Source organism: Rana temporaria, chromosome 5 (genome assembly GCF_905171775.1).
Source record: "Rana temporaria chromosome 5, aRanTem1.1, whole genome shotgun sequence".
Taxonomy (NCBI): Eukaryota; Metazoa; Chordata; class Amphibia; order Anura; family Ranidae; genus Rana; species Rana temporaria.
The window spans coordinates 156,041,689-156,056,553 of NC_053493.1; the positions used below are offsets into that span (position 1 = coordinate 156,041,689).

At 41.5% G+C, this 14,865-nt stretch overlaps 1 protein-coding gene across 1 annotated transcript in view; it reads right to left on the reverse strand.

Moving 5' to 3' along the window:
- Positions 1–12,499, reverse strand: part of ITPRID1 (ITPR interacting domain containing 1) — a 181,095-nt gene extending 168,596 nt beyond the window's left edge. The window contains exon 1 of the mRNA XM_040353275.1: positions 12,248–12,499. The gene's annotated coding sequence lies outside the window, so the exon portion shown is untranslated. The remainder of the gene's footprint in view (positions 1–12,247) is intronic.
- Between the last annotated feature and the right edge of the window lie 2,366 nt (positions 12,500–14,865).

The window sequence follows — 14,865 nt, forward strand, 5'->3', positions numbered from 1 at the left end:
GTCCCATCTCTGCAACTGATACATCTGCAAGAGAGCTTTTTTTTAAAACAACAGACTTACTGCCCAGATCACCAGAAGAAAATAGAAAGAAGGCCTAAAAAAGAAAACAAATGCAGCTATCACATCTAAGAATAGGTAATCTTCAATATAATAAATGTTTGCTTTTGGGTTTAATGCCGCTTCAAGTCAAGCTTACAGCTGCTTCCACTATATACAAAGGAACATCATAGTACATTAGGTTTTATAGTATGTATGGTTAACTTTCACCGAAACGACTTTCAAACTTGTTTATTTCCTAAAGCTGAGAGTGTGGGGTTAATTTTCTAAAAGTGGAAAGTTTAAAATCTGGTGCAACTCTGCATAGAAACCAATCAGCTTCCATTTTTTTTTTTTTGTGTTAAAGCTTAATTGAACAAGCTGAGGTTAGCTGATTGACTACCATGACTACCATGCACAGCTGCACCAGATTTTTCACTCCAGATTTAGTAAATCAACCCCAGTGTTTTGTAGGTATATACTATAAACAAAAAAAATAACAACAAATTATATATATAAATGTATACTGGTATATATATATAGCACTACCCCTCAGGAGCCGCTGGTTGTTGTTGGGATCGGCATATTAAGTTACCTTTCAGTGTTGTCTAGGGGTGTATTTGATGAGTAGAGCAGTGAGCGAATGTCCAGACAGTGAATAAAGGTTTTCAAATGCTTTATTTCCAGGCCCAACACGGCCAACATCAACATCAAATAGGGAGAAAAGGTTGATGAAGCAAGAGAGAACTTTGCAGTATCAGGCCTGGATATGAACCGAGCAATCCTGCTCTCAGTAGTATCGATTACAGTTCGTCGCCACTCTAGCCAGAGTGGGCGAAGTGCTCCCCGGACAGGCTCTACGAGCCTGGCAGCCGAAGTGTCACTTTAGATTGCTGGGAGGGACAGGCCTCTGCTACAGACCTGGCTCTAGGGCCTCTGCCACAGGCCTATTACTTTGAATGAGCTAAATGGACGAATTGAGCGAATCCTCCCAGTAGATTTAAGAATAGGTCACCGGATGATAAATGTACCTGTCAGCATTCCGGTCACCAGATCCCCGATGGTTCGTTCAAGCCCTGCTGGACAACCTGCCTCCGGGTTCTCCTCTAGCCGACCCCCCAATCGTGCGGCACCCAGCCTGGGATCCTTTTAATAGAACTGGGGACCCCGTAACTCACTGGGGCCCCTCTCAGGAACATGGAACTCCGCGTAGAATGCAACCCCGGCCTGGTGGGCCATCGCTGGGGTCCGTTGGATGCGCACACCCTGAAGGTGGGTGCCGCACCTGGTACCCGCGAAGGACTAAGAAAAATGGCATCTGCCACAGATATACTCCTCCCCAGCATGCTCCGCGAGGGAAAACTCCTCTAATTGGCTGCTGGGGAAAAGTGGCTCTGCCAGAACCCCTCTAGCGCCACCTGTCGCCCAGGGGTGGAATCAACACCCCTGGAGCACAGACTGACCTACACGACAGTTCAGGAATGACAGCAGCCCAGAATTTAGCAAATTGTGAATGGGAGCAAAATAACTCTCCCATTCCCCACTAACTCTAGCGTAGTGCCCATACTGAAAGTAAGGGGACGCTACATATATATATATATATACACACACTTTATTACCAAATGTATTGGGATGCCTGCATGTGCACGCACATGAGAGCCTAATGCCTTGTACACACGATCAGAATTTCCGATGAAAAAAGTCAGACGGAATTTTTTTATTGGATATTCCGACCGTGTGTGGGTCCCATCTGACTTTTTTCCTTTGGAGTTTAGAAATAGAACTTGTTTTATTTTTTTCCAGTGGAAAAAATCCTATCGGAAATTCTGATCGTCTGAGTGGAATTCCAACGCAAAAAAAACTGTTTAGTTAATATATTTTACTTGACCCCATTTTGAATAGGAGAGAGATCAGGAAGTTTTTAACCAAAAGAGTGTACTATTTCACCAAAAAAAAAAAAAAAGTTAGCAAAAAATGTTATTGATTCTGTGAACATTAATAAAAGTGAATAAACATTCTTCCCCCAGTGTGATAAATATGTTAGAAAAATCTATTACACACTGTCCAATACAAACGTTTTAAAGTGTATCCTCATACATAAATAAGACGATTAGTTACATAAATCCACTAGTACTATAAAGAACATTACATCATACAATGGACACCAAAAAAGTCTACCACAAAAACAAGGGATGAAATAGACGGCAGAATCACAGAGGTAACATGCCACCCAAAATTAACCAGCAGCTCCTTCGGCGGTCAGTGCTACACATAAAATACCAAAGTATTTTTTTTACACACCCTTGTGAAGCTTCTCCGAGGGCAAACAAATTCACAAAATCTTTATGATCCTTTATTAGTAAGTAGGTCAAACATTACTTATATCAGATCTCATACTGATGGTACAAGGCTTAATTTTTACTAGTATGTCTTTGCATATATTAACCACAAATAACCTTAATGGCGATAGAATTTATATATATTTTAAATATAGCATAAAGCAAAATACTGCAGCTACAACCCAGCACTAAGGATTTTCAACTTAAAGTGGAGTTCTACTCAAAAGAACTTCCACTTATCCATCTGACCCCTCCTCCCTCCCTCCTCTGGTGCAAAATTTGGCCCCTTTCAGGGGGGAGAGGGAAACCGTTACCTATTTTGGACAGGTACCGTTCCCCACTTAAGAGAGATGAGGCCATGGACCGGTCTCTCAGAATTTCGACCCCCCTCCTCCGCCGGACCAATTAGAAAGCTCAGCACGCTTCACGCATGCAAAGTAGGGAACCGTCTGTGAAGCCGAAAAGGCTTCACTGCCGGGTTACCTTACCAGGAATAGTGGTGGCTGCGGCCGACAGTTGATCACAAGATTGGCTGGGGTGCCAACATCGTGGGCTCCCTGGACAGGTAAGTGTCCATATATTAAAAGTCAGCAGCTACAGTATTTGTCGCTGCTGACTTTTATTTTTTTGTGGTGGGGGGGAAAGACCTCCTCTCTCTCTTGCGAACACCTCACCACCTACTGTCCATTGGTGCAAGCAGGCCCCTCCCTCAGGAATGTAACCATGTTACAATGCTCTGCACATTTTGTCACATGATTGACTTCCTCATAACCGTTCCTGACAAAGTCAATCATATTGCTGTGCCTCTGATGCCCAGTATATTACACCCCTCCGTGTGTACTTAACCGATTTCCAACCGCTGCATGCATATATACGTCGACACAATGACACTCCTGGGCAGAAGGACGTATATATACATCCCCTTTAACCTCCCTGGCGGTATGATTCTTTCAGAAAAAAGATGCTGAAAGTGGTACCATTATTTGCAAGGAAATTTGGTGTTTTATACTGTAGGCCTGTAATTCTTAGGAATAACTCACTTAAATCTGACCAAACAAGAGACTAGTAGGCATCCCGGGTATGACATTTTTTTAAAAACAAATTTATAAATTATAATATAATAAATAATTATAATTAATTATAACAAATAATAATATAATTCTAATAAAAATTATTCAATAATGTAATCAACTCAAAATCACTAAATTTGCTCAGTTGCAGAATTGTCGCTGTCATTACTTTTTATTTTATGACGAATTTCCCCACAAATCGCTATTGCACAATTCTGCATGTGATTTTAATTTATTATCGCTGTTTTCTAGCTGATCTAAAACCATTTTTGACATAAAGGGACACTTTTGGTTGCTATGGACAATATACAGTTTGCAGGGAGAAAGAACCGTTTTTATTATATAAAAGAACATGTAGGACACTGGGCAGACCACTAGGGACAAGGGGGGTGTGTATTTTTTACATACAGTACTGTAATCTATAAGATTACAGTATACTGTATGTAATGTGTTTGTTTACGTTTTTGAATTTGGCGCCGTTCTCCGCTCCCGTGCGTCGTAACATCGCAGGGAACGGAGATCGGCGGCACACAGAGGCACTGTGTGAATCGAGCGAGGTCCCGCTCGCTCACACAGCGCGGTGGCATCGCTGGATCCAGGGACAAGGTAAGTAACTTTGTCTGCTGCTGCAGCGAGGCAAGCCCGAGTCTGACTCAGGGTTACCGCTTTTGGTATGAAAATCTCACCCCGAGTCAGACTCTGGAATACCGCCAGGGGGGTTAAGGAAGCGCCATCGTGCCCACCACAAGCTCCGTGAACCTGAACTCGAATGCCCGCGATCGTCTCACGGATGTATAGAGCGGGAGATGCTAATGTAAACAAGCACCTAGGAAAAAGCAAAAAAACTACGCTAATTACAGATAAAATAAACAAAATAAAATAAAAATAAAAAATGAAAGGCAGCAGCTTGCGTGCGATACACAGAGCCAAATATACAAAGAAAGATAAAGCTGCGCCAATAAAACATAAAACACAAATAGTGGTGGTAACCCAAGTCCACTCAGGCTCAGATATAAATATATATATATATATATATATATATATATATATATATATATATATATATATATATATATATATATATATATATATATATATATATATATATATATTAGAGTCCCAAAAACACTTGGAGTGTGTGCAAATAAACGGTCCTGAAGACAACACCACCGTGATCTCTTAGCAGTTTCCACACTGAAGTGAAGACCCACCACCGAGTTTAAAAGCCGCTTACCAGAGGGCAAGCTTGATATGCAGTTGGCTATAGCCCAGCCGCGGCCTTTACTTTAGTAAATTCACAGAGTTACAGGTTCCAGGGAAGAGACATCAGGCACGATCACAGGCTCATCCAGATGACATAGGTAGAGAAAGGGCGCACCATAGTGTAATTCCGTAAAACTCATTTTTATTTTAAGAGATAAAAGGTACTTACAAAAAAGCAGGTAAAACCATGCAGTATAAAACAGATGCCGGCCGGCAACAAGCGGAGCCCTTCCTCCTTAGCGTGGTGACGTCACTGCACGTCCTCCCATGGACGTGCTTATTACAACACTTATTGCGATTTTTGTTTTTTACCAAAAATATGTAGAAGAATACATATAGACCTAAACTGAGGAAAAATAAAGTTGTTTTATATATTTTTGGGGGATATTTATTATAGCAAAAAGTAAAAAAATATAGAATTTTTCTCAAAATTGGCGCTCTATTTTTGTTTATAGTGCAAAAAATAAAAACTGCAGAGGTGATCAAATACCACCAAAAGAAAGCTCTATTTGTGGGGAAAAAAGGATGTCAATTTTGTTTGGGAGCCATGTCGCATGACTATGAAATTGTCAGTTAAAGCGACACAGTGACAAATCGCAAAAAGTAGCCCAGTCATTGAGCAACAAAATGGTTCGGGGCTTAAGTGGTTAAGCTGGAACTTTAGAGGGATTGATGATCTCTACCTCATCATGGATCACCATTCTGTTGGCCTCTCAAGTGATGACAAGACAATACAAAATTCCTGAATCAGGTGCCACTTTCATAGTGAAAAAAACCCAGATGTCCAAAGCATGTCCTTGTTCGGTACTCACACAAATTCTTATTGACGGTCCAATGCTGGAGTGCAACTTGGCCAACGTGTTTCAGCGTGTGGGCATATCACAATACAGGTGGTTGGCAGGCAGCTTGTGTTGCCACAAAATTTTAGCCAGGCACACACTATTACTAGCCCTGCCTCAGGACATCATGAAAGCTACCTAACCAGATTCAGCCTAAATTCACACTATACACTGCATGTAAATCGCACAGGAACCACACCACATTCCTGTTCAATTCACATACGATTCAGTGCAGTTTGATTTGAGCCCATTCATTTTGAATGGGCTTATATTGTACCACATCACACCAAAGGCGGGCATGCACCAATTTTGTGTTGCGACCTGCATTTGGGATGGTGTTAAGATTTCACTGATACCGACTGCAGATCGCAAGGGCAGTGCGATTTAAATGTGTTGTGGGAACCACGCACAAATCGCAGGTTTCCCATGCTGCATTAGTGTGAGAGCTCATGGAATCTCTGCCCCAATATTTTTCATTAGAAAACCTTAATTTTTAGGCCATCAAAGCCAACTACAGTTTAAAGGCCAGGAATTGCATGACTGGTACGTGGTTGCTATAGTGGGTAATGATCACATTAGTTCACTGCTTTCCCAAGGAGCGAACAGCTAGGATTTGGATCAAACTTATGGTTGATTCAAACTTGAAGCTCATCACTAGTTTTCAGTAATCACCACTAACATTTAAAGCGACATTAAACCCAAAGTTAAATATTTATTTTGTTATAGCTTACCAATTCTTAGATGTGATGGCTGCATTAGTTAACTTTAGGCTTTCTTTCCATATTATTTTCACTTGCTGATCTGACAATAAATCTGTCAGATGGAAGTTCGATCGTGTGTATGAGGCTTAACACTACCCTACTCCCAGACTGACAAGGCTGCTGTTTGAAAGTGTCTGTTGCTCTCTTATCCAGGGTGTAGACCAGGGGTGTGTCTACAGGGGTCGCAATTGCCTATGCTGCCCACTGTATACCTGGATAGAAGGAGCGGCGGTAGAGCAGCTGCATAAAGAAAAAGTGATCTCTCCATTTTCCTCCTGCAGCCACTGAATGCCCCCTTCTCCTCTTCTCCCTCCTACAAGCATTCAGCTGCTGCAGAAGGAAAAGGGAGTGATCGATTCCTCTATATGCAGCTGGCCTGCCACTATCCAGCTTCTTTCTGCTGCCCCCATGTGCTCTTTCCTATCCCCCTTGCTCTCTCCTGACCCCCCCAACCCCAGTGCAGCTGAGGCTGCAGAGAAGGCAATCTCTTTTCTCTGTCTCAAAGGTAAAACATCAGAGGTCTTTTTAGACCCCTGATATCTCACCAAAGACCCCCAATAGAGCTTCTAAAAAAGTGGTAAAAAAAGTATTAAAAAAAAAAATATTGTAAAAAAATGGTATAATAAAAAATAAAATAAGAAAAATAAAAAACTACTGACGCCAGTGGCGGAACTACTGTACCAGGGTCACAAAGGTCCCACTTGCAACCGGGCTCTGATGTTCTATCCCTGGGCTCAGAGGGAAGGGCCCAGGGGGGTCCGGGGGGCTTTCAAAGGTTTCTTACACCGGGGCCCTGAAGGTTCTAATTACGCCACTGGTGTAGACAAATTAATAAATACGAGCGAAAATTCTTAGATTTTTGAAAGAAAGTTTTTTTTCGAAATTCGACCTGTGTATGGCCAGGATAAGGCCTCGTACACACGATAGGATAGCCAGAGGACAACGGTCTGAAGGACCGTTTTCATCAGTCCAAACCGATCGTGTGTAGGCCCCATAGGTTATTTACCCATAGGTTAAAAAAATGAGAACTTGCTTTAAAATTTAACCTATGGACTGGTAACCGATAGGTCAAAACCATCGGTTAAAAACCTGCGCATGCTCAGAATCAAGTCGACGCATGCTTAGAAGCATTGAACTTCATTTTTTTCAGCATGTTGTTGTGTTTTACGTCACCACGTTCTGACCCGATTGTTTTTTTAACTGATGGTGTGTACGCACGACGGACCATCAGTCAGCTTCATAGGTTAACCTAAGACAATGGTCCTTCAGACCGTTGTCCTCTGGTTAACCTATCGTGTGTACAAGGCCTTAGTCTGTTACTGGCCAGATCACCGGGTGCAAACAGAGGGAAACAATTCTAAAGAAAAAGAAAACTAATACAGACATCACATCTAATGATTGGTAAGCTGCATGTTAGTAAATTTTTCATGAGTGACTCAAGACGTTTACAATCCTAGCAAAAGCCCCTGACTTTGTGGCAACAACTATCAGTAGTCAATGCTCCTGTAGGTAATGATATGGGGGGAAAAAACACAAATGCAAATGCTAAACCATTGCAGCAGTGTTAAGGTATTGAAATCTCAGGTTCTCAGGAGTGTAAGAGGAAAGCAATTGCCAGTGTGCTGCCAGGTGCAAACACGTTTTTGTGACAAAACCTATTTTGAATGGCTGTAATGCTAAGTGGGAAAGGCAAAGGGAAGGCAAGGAGATCTACAAATGAGAACTGGCAGATGACATTCCAAATTTATGTTGTAAAACTCAAGTTCTTAGTTTCTGAATTTATTACTTGAGCAATCCAGCCAAATTTAGGTCAAATCTCAAACTTTGTTGATTAGTTGACTCGTCCCTATTCAAACACATAGCTCTATGCCTGCCTTTATATACCTGAGATTTGACTATTCCTGTTAACATATGTTGGTGATGCAAACTCATGGGTAGAAAGTAAGCCTATTCTAGCATGCAATCTATATGTAGATTATGTTTAGGTTTAGAAATAGAAGCAAACTCTATGGTGATGACTTACTAAAACAGAAGAGTGCAAAATAAGGTGCAACTCTGCACAGAAACCAATCAGCTTCCAGGTTTTATTGTCAAAGTTTAATTGAACAAGCTGAGGTTAGAAGCTGGTTGGCTACCATGCACAGCTTCATCAGATTCTGAGTGCTCCATTTTTAGTAAATCAACCCCTATGTTAGTTACATTTTCTGCAGCAGGCAAGTAAAAGTTTAAAGTATTTTTTTTCTTAAAAATCACCAAGTAAAACAACCCATTCAGCTTAAAATAGAAATGAAAGGCAAAACATTAGTGTATAGATATAAAAAAAACGTTTTTTCCTTTTTTTTTTTTTTACCGTATATACTCGAATATAAGCCGACCCGAATATAAGCTAAGGCACCTAATTTTACCACAAAAACTGGGAAAACTTATTGACTCGAGTATAAGCCTAGGGTGTTCATCTGCATGCCTGAAGCCTTGTACACACGTCCGAGGAACTCGATTGGGCGAAACACATCGTTTTGCTCGTCAAGTTCCTTGTGAAGCCGCCGAGGATCTCGGCGAGCCAAATTTTCCCATTGCCGTCGAGGAAAAAGAAGACATGCTTTCTTTTTGGCCCGACGAGATCCTCGGCGGTTTCCTTGTTGAAAAGTGTACACACGACCGGTTTCCTCGGCAAAAAAAAAAACACAGCAAGCTTCTTGATGGTTTTTGCCAAGAAACTCGGCCGTGTGTACGAGGCCTCACTGTGTCCATGTGCATGCCTCACTGTGCCCATGACTAGACTGACGTTTAACATGGAAGTCTATGGAAGGGGTGCCCATGTTTGAAAAATCGGTGCTCCCCAGCCGTAGGACCCCAGACAACAAACTTTGCACACTTGTAGAGACGAAATGGGGCTATATGTGTGCCAAGTTTGGGATCCAGGGTACCAGGTCCCTAAAGTCACTGGAAAAATGACCATTTAAAATGGGAGTCTATGGAAGGGGTGCCCGGCTTTGAAAAATCGGTACTCCCCGGCCGTAGGTCCCCCGGACAACAAACTTTGCACATTTGTAGAGGAAGAGTGGGGCTACATGTGACTAGTAGCGGGTCGCAAAAGTCCGGGAGATCAGGTGCAAAAATGTGACTTGCGCATAAGCCGAGGGGTGCATTTCAGCCCAAAAAAAGTGCTGAAAAACTTGGCTTATACTCGAGTATATACTATACTCACTGTTCTCAGCTGCAAAAGAGCTGGCTGTGAAAGGGAGGTGAGTCTTATCACTGGAGGAGATCAGGACCAGTTCCCAGCATAGCTAAAAAACTGACCATGTTTTGTTGGAACACCAGGGATTTCACACAAAGGAAGCAATACGAAGATAACAGAAAACATTTCCTTGTTCAAATGTTTTATTAAAGATAAAGAGTAAACATACATAGGAAAAAGACAGAATAGAATTATCCCTGAAAGAGTGCTGTACAATGACCGGGACACATCTCACACTAAACATGAAACAACTGAAGAGGTACACGGCATGTGTATATAAAAAATAGCCCAGCAAAGTTATATAACGGAAAATCAGCTTAGTATCAGAACCAGTGAGTACTAGCAAATGAACTCAAGGCAAAACTGTCCTGAAATAAATAAAAAAAATGGGACACTAGAAAACCTAAGAATAAGAGGAAGGGGGAGAAGGAGAGTGATTACCATGTGCAATTGACTCTCGGGTCTGGTTAGACCTACAGTATGTGGCTGTCGCCCTGTCAAGTAATATCATACAGATGGGTCAAAAATACTAATAGGGAAAACCAGTGGGAAAGAAGAGTTAGCTGAAGAAAGATGAAAGGAAAGAGAAAGGAGAGAGGCAGGCAAGGTAGAAGGGGGAAGTGGAAGGTAAGACAGGAGAAGATGCAAGGGACAAAAGCCAGCCCTGGGTGGAGATGGGAGCAATGAGTCTTTACATAGGAGCTCTCATAGACTATGGAGAACAGAAAACTTGTTTCATACAAGTACATGATACAACAGACACATATTAGGAATATAAAATGTTGTATTTAAATACAGTAAAACCTTGAATTGTGAGCATAATTTGTTCCAAAAACATGCTTGTAATCCAAAGCACTTGTATATCAAAGCAAATTACCCCATAAGAAACATTGGAAACTCAAATGATTCATTCCACAACCATTTATTCATAAGTCCTTCAGTTTATAGTCCCTATAAAAAGATTATAGCAATGTGACCAGGTTATGTAACCATGAAATGTCCATCCACAAATGGCAGCCTCCACAAGCGGAATAGAAGCAAAATCCAGCAGGAGCTACAAAGTATAAAAGAGAAGAGAGGCGCCTCTAAGTGTAGCAATATGTTGTACCTTCATTAAATGTAACCATATTGCTACACTTAGAAGCGCTTCTCTTCTCTTTTATACTCAGTTGTGACATGACACTACTTGTATATCAAGACATCGCTTGTATATCAAGTCAAAATTGCTTGTCTTGCAAAACACTCTCAAACCAAGTTACTCTCAAACCAAGGTTTTACTGTATTCTTTAATAAACTACAGTGTTTGAAAGACTAGGAGACAATGGAGGCACAGGTGTACCACCGCCATACTCTGACTAGGGCACAGCTACAACCAGTATAGCTCTACATGATGGAATTTACTTAGATGTACTGGAATGTCATTGGCATCTCATGGAAATCTCACTCTGCTCTCCTCTACTCCATAGTGTTTGCAAGTTACCAGAAGAACATCAAGTTTCTGAACTAATACTGCACACATAATCACAATAGCATTGCACAATCATTGATTTAATTGGTATGCCAAGGAAGAGTCTCCTAACTGAATAATATACATATTCAAGCAGATATGGACAGTCTGCAGCAAGGGCACATCACATTAGTAGTCCTGCTGTTGATGGCAACTTGACAGCAATGGGATCGCTAAAAAAGACTCCTTACCTGCTCCTATGATATCACTCTCTTATTAGCCGAAAAACTCCAAATTCCCATTTATCGGCAAATAAACAGTTATATAGAGCAACATCTTGCTATTTCATTCAATGAGGAAACAACATCTTAAGAGCAGGTGAATATCTGCTTAGTGGTTCTGTTTGGAGAGTTGCCACCAAGAAAAGGTTTGTTTATTTGATACAGACGTCGGACCTTAAAACATAACTTTGGTGAAAGCTAAGCAAAAATTGATTACAAAATTGTTGTATAACTGTCCAATGTTAATGTATAGTGTACACAGTAAATTAATGAATGTTTACATGGCATAAACATGGCATAAATGTTTACATGGCATAAACATGATTCAATTTTTACATTTACTATTGTGGCTGCATCTTATAATGCAAAGAGAAATGTGCAAGGTGCAGGAACTCTTATGCCTCGTACACACGATCATTTTTTTCTGACAGGAAAACCACGTTTTTTTTCCAGCAGGAAAATGGCTGAAATTTGTCTTGCATACACACGGTCACACTAATCTTGGCTAAAATTCTGACCGTCAAGAACGCGGTGACGTACAACACGTACGACGAGCCAAGATCAATGAAGTTCAAAAGGCAGTTCGACTCTTCTGCTTGATTCTGAGCATGCACATTTTTTTTTTTGCGCTTCGTAATTGCATATAGACGAACGCGATTCGTGATAGGAATTTTTCCTGTCACGAAAATCTTTTCTTGGCAGGAAAACTGACAGAAAAAGTGTGATGGAGCCTACACACGGTTGGTTTTCCTGGCAAAAACCTCACATCACACTTTTCCTGTCACGAAAACCGATCGTGTGTACGAGGCATTAGAAATTGTATTTTGTTGTTCCGACTTTGCTAAACCTTTGACTTACGTGACTGACCAGTACAGGCTACTGCAGCGTTCCCATGCTCTTTAAACTTTCCAATGACTGGTTAGATTACACACTTGACTGTTCTACTCCAATAAAACATAATTAACCTTACCTTTAAGACTTGGAGAGTTTACTTTATCTGGAAATCCTGATGGGTGACATAAGGTAGAATTTTGAATATTGACGTAAGCCATTTAAAAAGTCAATTCATTTCTGTGACTGTAGCTGTTGTGTGTGTGTGTGCTCTGTCCATAAGGTAGTGTTAGCGACTTGCTTGAACGACTGAAAAGGAAAAAGAAAATTTGCTTAATCTTAGTCTGCATTTTCATATTCCCGCCTACTGGACAAAACGCAAACCTGTTTTTCTAGGTAAACATTAGGTATTACACTGACAAAACAGACAAAAGCAAAAGAGCCAGCAGCTGAAACAGGCAAATGCTTGAGGTGTTGGAATTAATTCAACATTAGTTTAGAAAGACTGACAAACTGATTGGAAGCAGAAAGGAAGATAAAATACAGGCGAGCGTCTGTGAACTTTGCGTATGTTCCAATGTGTCCACTTGTCAGTATTAGTAAAAGGAAACAGAAGCAGTGGATGTTTAAGTGCTACTAAAGGCTTCACTTAACGCTCAGAGCTCTACGATTATATTACCATTGCAAAAGCTAATGCATAATACACATTACAAATCAAGCTTCACATTGCCTAGTATGGTCCACATGTATTAGATAAGAAGGTAGGTTCATCATTAACTTCTCAGAAATTCTTTCCAAACTTTTAGAGTGCAGAGGCACTCTTGGCATCATTGATTCCGAGAACAGACAGAGCCTTGTTAGCTTATATTATAGTAATGCAAAGCTTAAGGTAGACAGGGACACCAGGCATATGTCACATATAATTAGAAGTATTGTCATAGGTGTGCGCAGCCTACTGCATTAGGGTGTGCATCTCAAAGTTCAAACACATATGCGTGTGTGTATATATGGGCAGTAGGGTAATGGACGCTGTCAGTAGGGCAGGGGATGATGCCAGTAGGGCAGTGGACAATGTTAGTAGGGCAGTGGACACTGGACAATGTCAGTAGGGCAGTGGACAATGTCAGTAGGGCAGTGGATGATGCCAGTAGGGCAGTGGATGATGCCAGTAGGGCAGTGGATGATGCCAGTAGGGCAGTGGACGATACCAGTAGGGCAGTGGACAATGTCAGTAGGGCAGTGGACAATGTCAGTAGGGCAGTGGACAATGTCAGTAGGGCAGAGATTGGTGTCAGTAGTTTTTTTTTTAATTATAACTTTTGTCCCACTTTTGAGACAGGGAAAGGGACAGAGGACAGAGATTCCCCTGCCTGTTTCTCTTAATTCAAGGAGCAGGGGAAATCTGTACATTACAACATGATTAGGGTGTGCCCAGGCACACCCGGCACACCCTGTGCGCATGCCTTTGAGTATTGTAGAAATAGAGGGAGAAAGTAAGTAGAGATTAAAAGTAGGCATAATCCTGTCAGGGAAGAGCTATGGGTCCACAGGCATTATGCCTGAACCATACCAAACGTGCAAAGAGGAAATAAAAACCCAACAAAATGTTTCTTTTCCAATATTTATTAAATAAAAGCTTGCACAACATATATTAACATCATATATGTTTGGAATTAAACTTGGCCACGGCCTGATTCATTGGTTTAAAATTATCATATAACAACCATAGATATCATCAGTAACGTATCTCATTCACTTGTTAATTTCCATAACCATCACACACAGCTCAGCCACTTGAGACTCGAGCTGTACCAAATAAATTTAATCAACTCTCCCATCAGGCAACACACCTGAAGGTAATACCACATGAATCTGGCCGCGATGGGGGGGGGGGGGGGAGCTCTTCCGACTGGGTTACCTGTGGAAAAAACGGTCACCTGCCTAACGGAGCCGGGCCTATATATAGGCTCCAGACTACTTCTAGTACCTTCTCCTAAGTCACCTGATTATTAAAAACCAATCCCTGAGCTAAACTGCCCTTGCTTCTGGAACCTGCTAACCCAGGTGTGAGGCCTAGCTAATCATACTTAACCCCTAAACCGCTAAATCCTCCTGAACTTGCTTGTCCTCACTGACCCACAGCTGACCTTTTTTAACTAGCTCATTGCTGCCCATGCCCATAAGGAAAGGAGAGCCTAAACGGCTACTCCCTTTCCTTTCCCATTAATTGACAGGTACAAAGGTTGGTATGGGCACATGACCTGGTTTGTAGCTCCCCATGAAGGGTCACAGCTGGGCATACATCTGCCCTCATGGTTTTGTAGGGGGGTGCATGTTACAGGGCCATTGGTGCCAAACTAGCCATTCAGGGTTTAGCCTTACCTGGGGTTAGTAATGAGTGGCCTCACTATACCCTGACGTCATGTAAAATATACCCATTGCATGTACACCTGGAAATATCAAGAAATAAGTGGGTGCTTTTGCAAACCATGTGTCATCACAATTAAAAGCATTTATCGTCAGCACACCATGATCTTCATAATAATACCCAAACATTTATTAAGGTGATCACATCACAGTGATAATGATGCAACATTTCAGGGTCATGCAGGACTTCTTCATCAGGCATGCAATCATGATATATACTGTTATACCTGAAGGGTTCCACATGTACTGGCACTTTAAGGCTGGCTCCACCCAGCAGTGATGACAAGGGTCAAGGGGCATAGTAGCCATCTTAGAGAGAGCACATGTAGG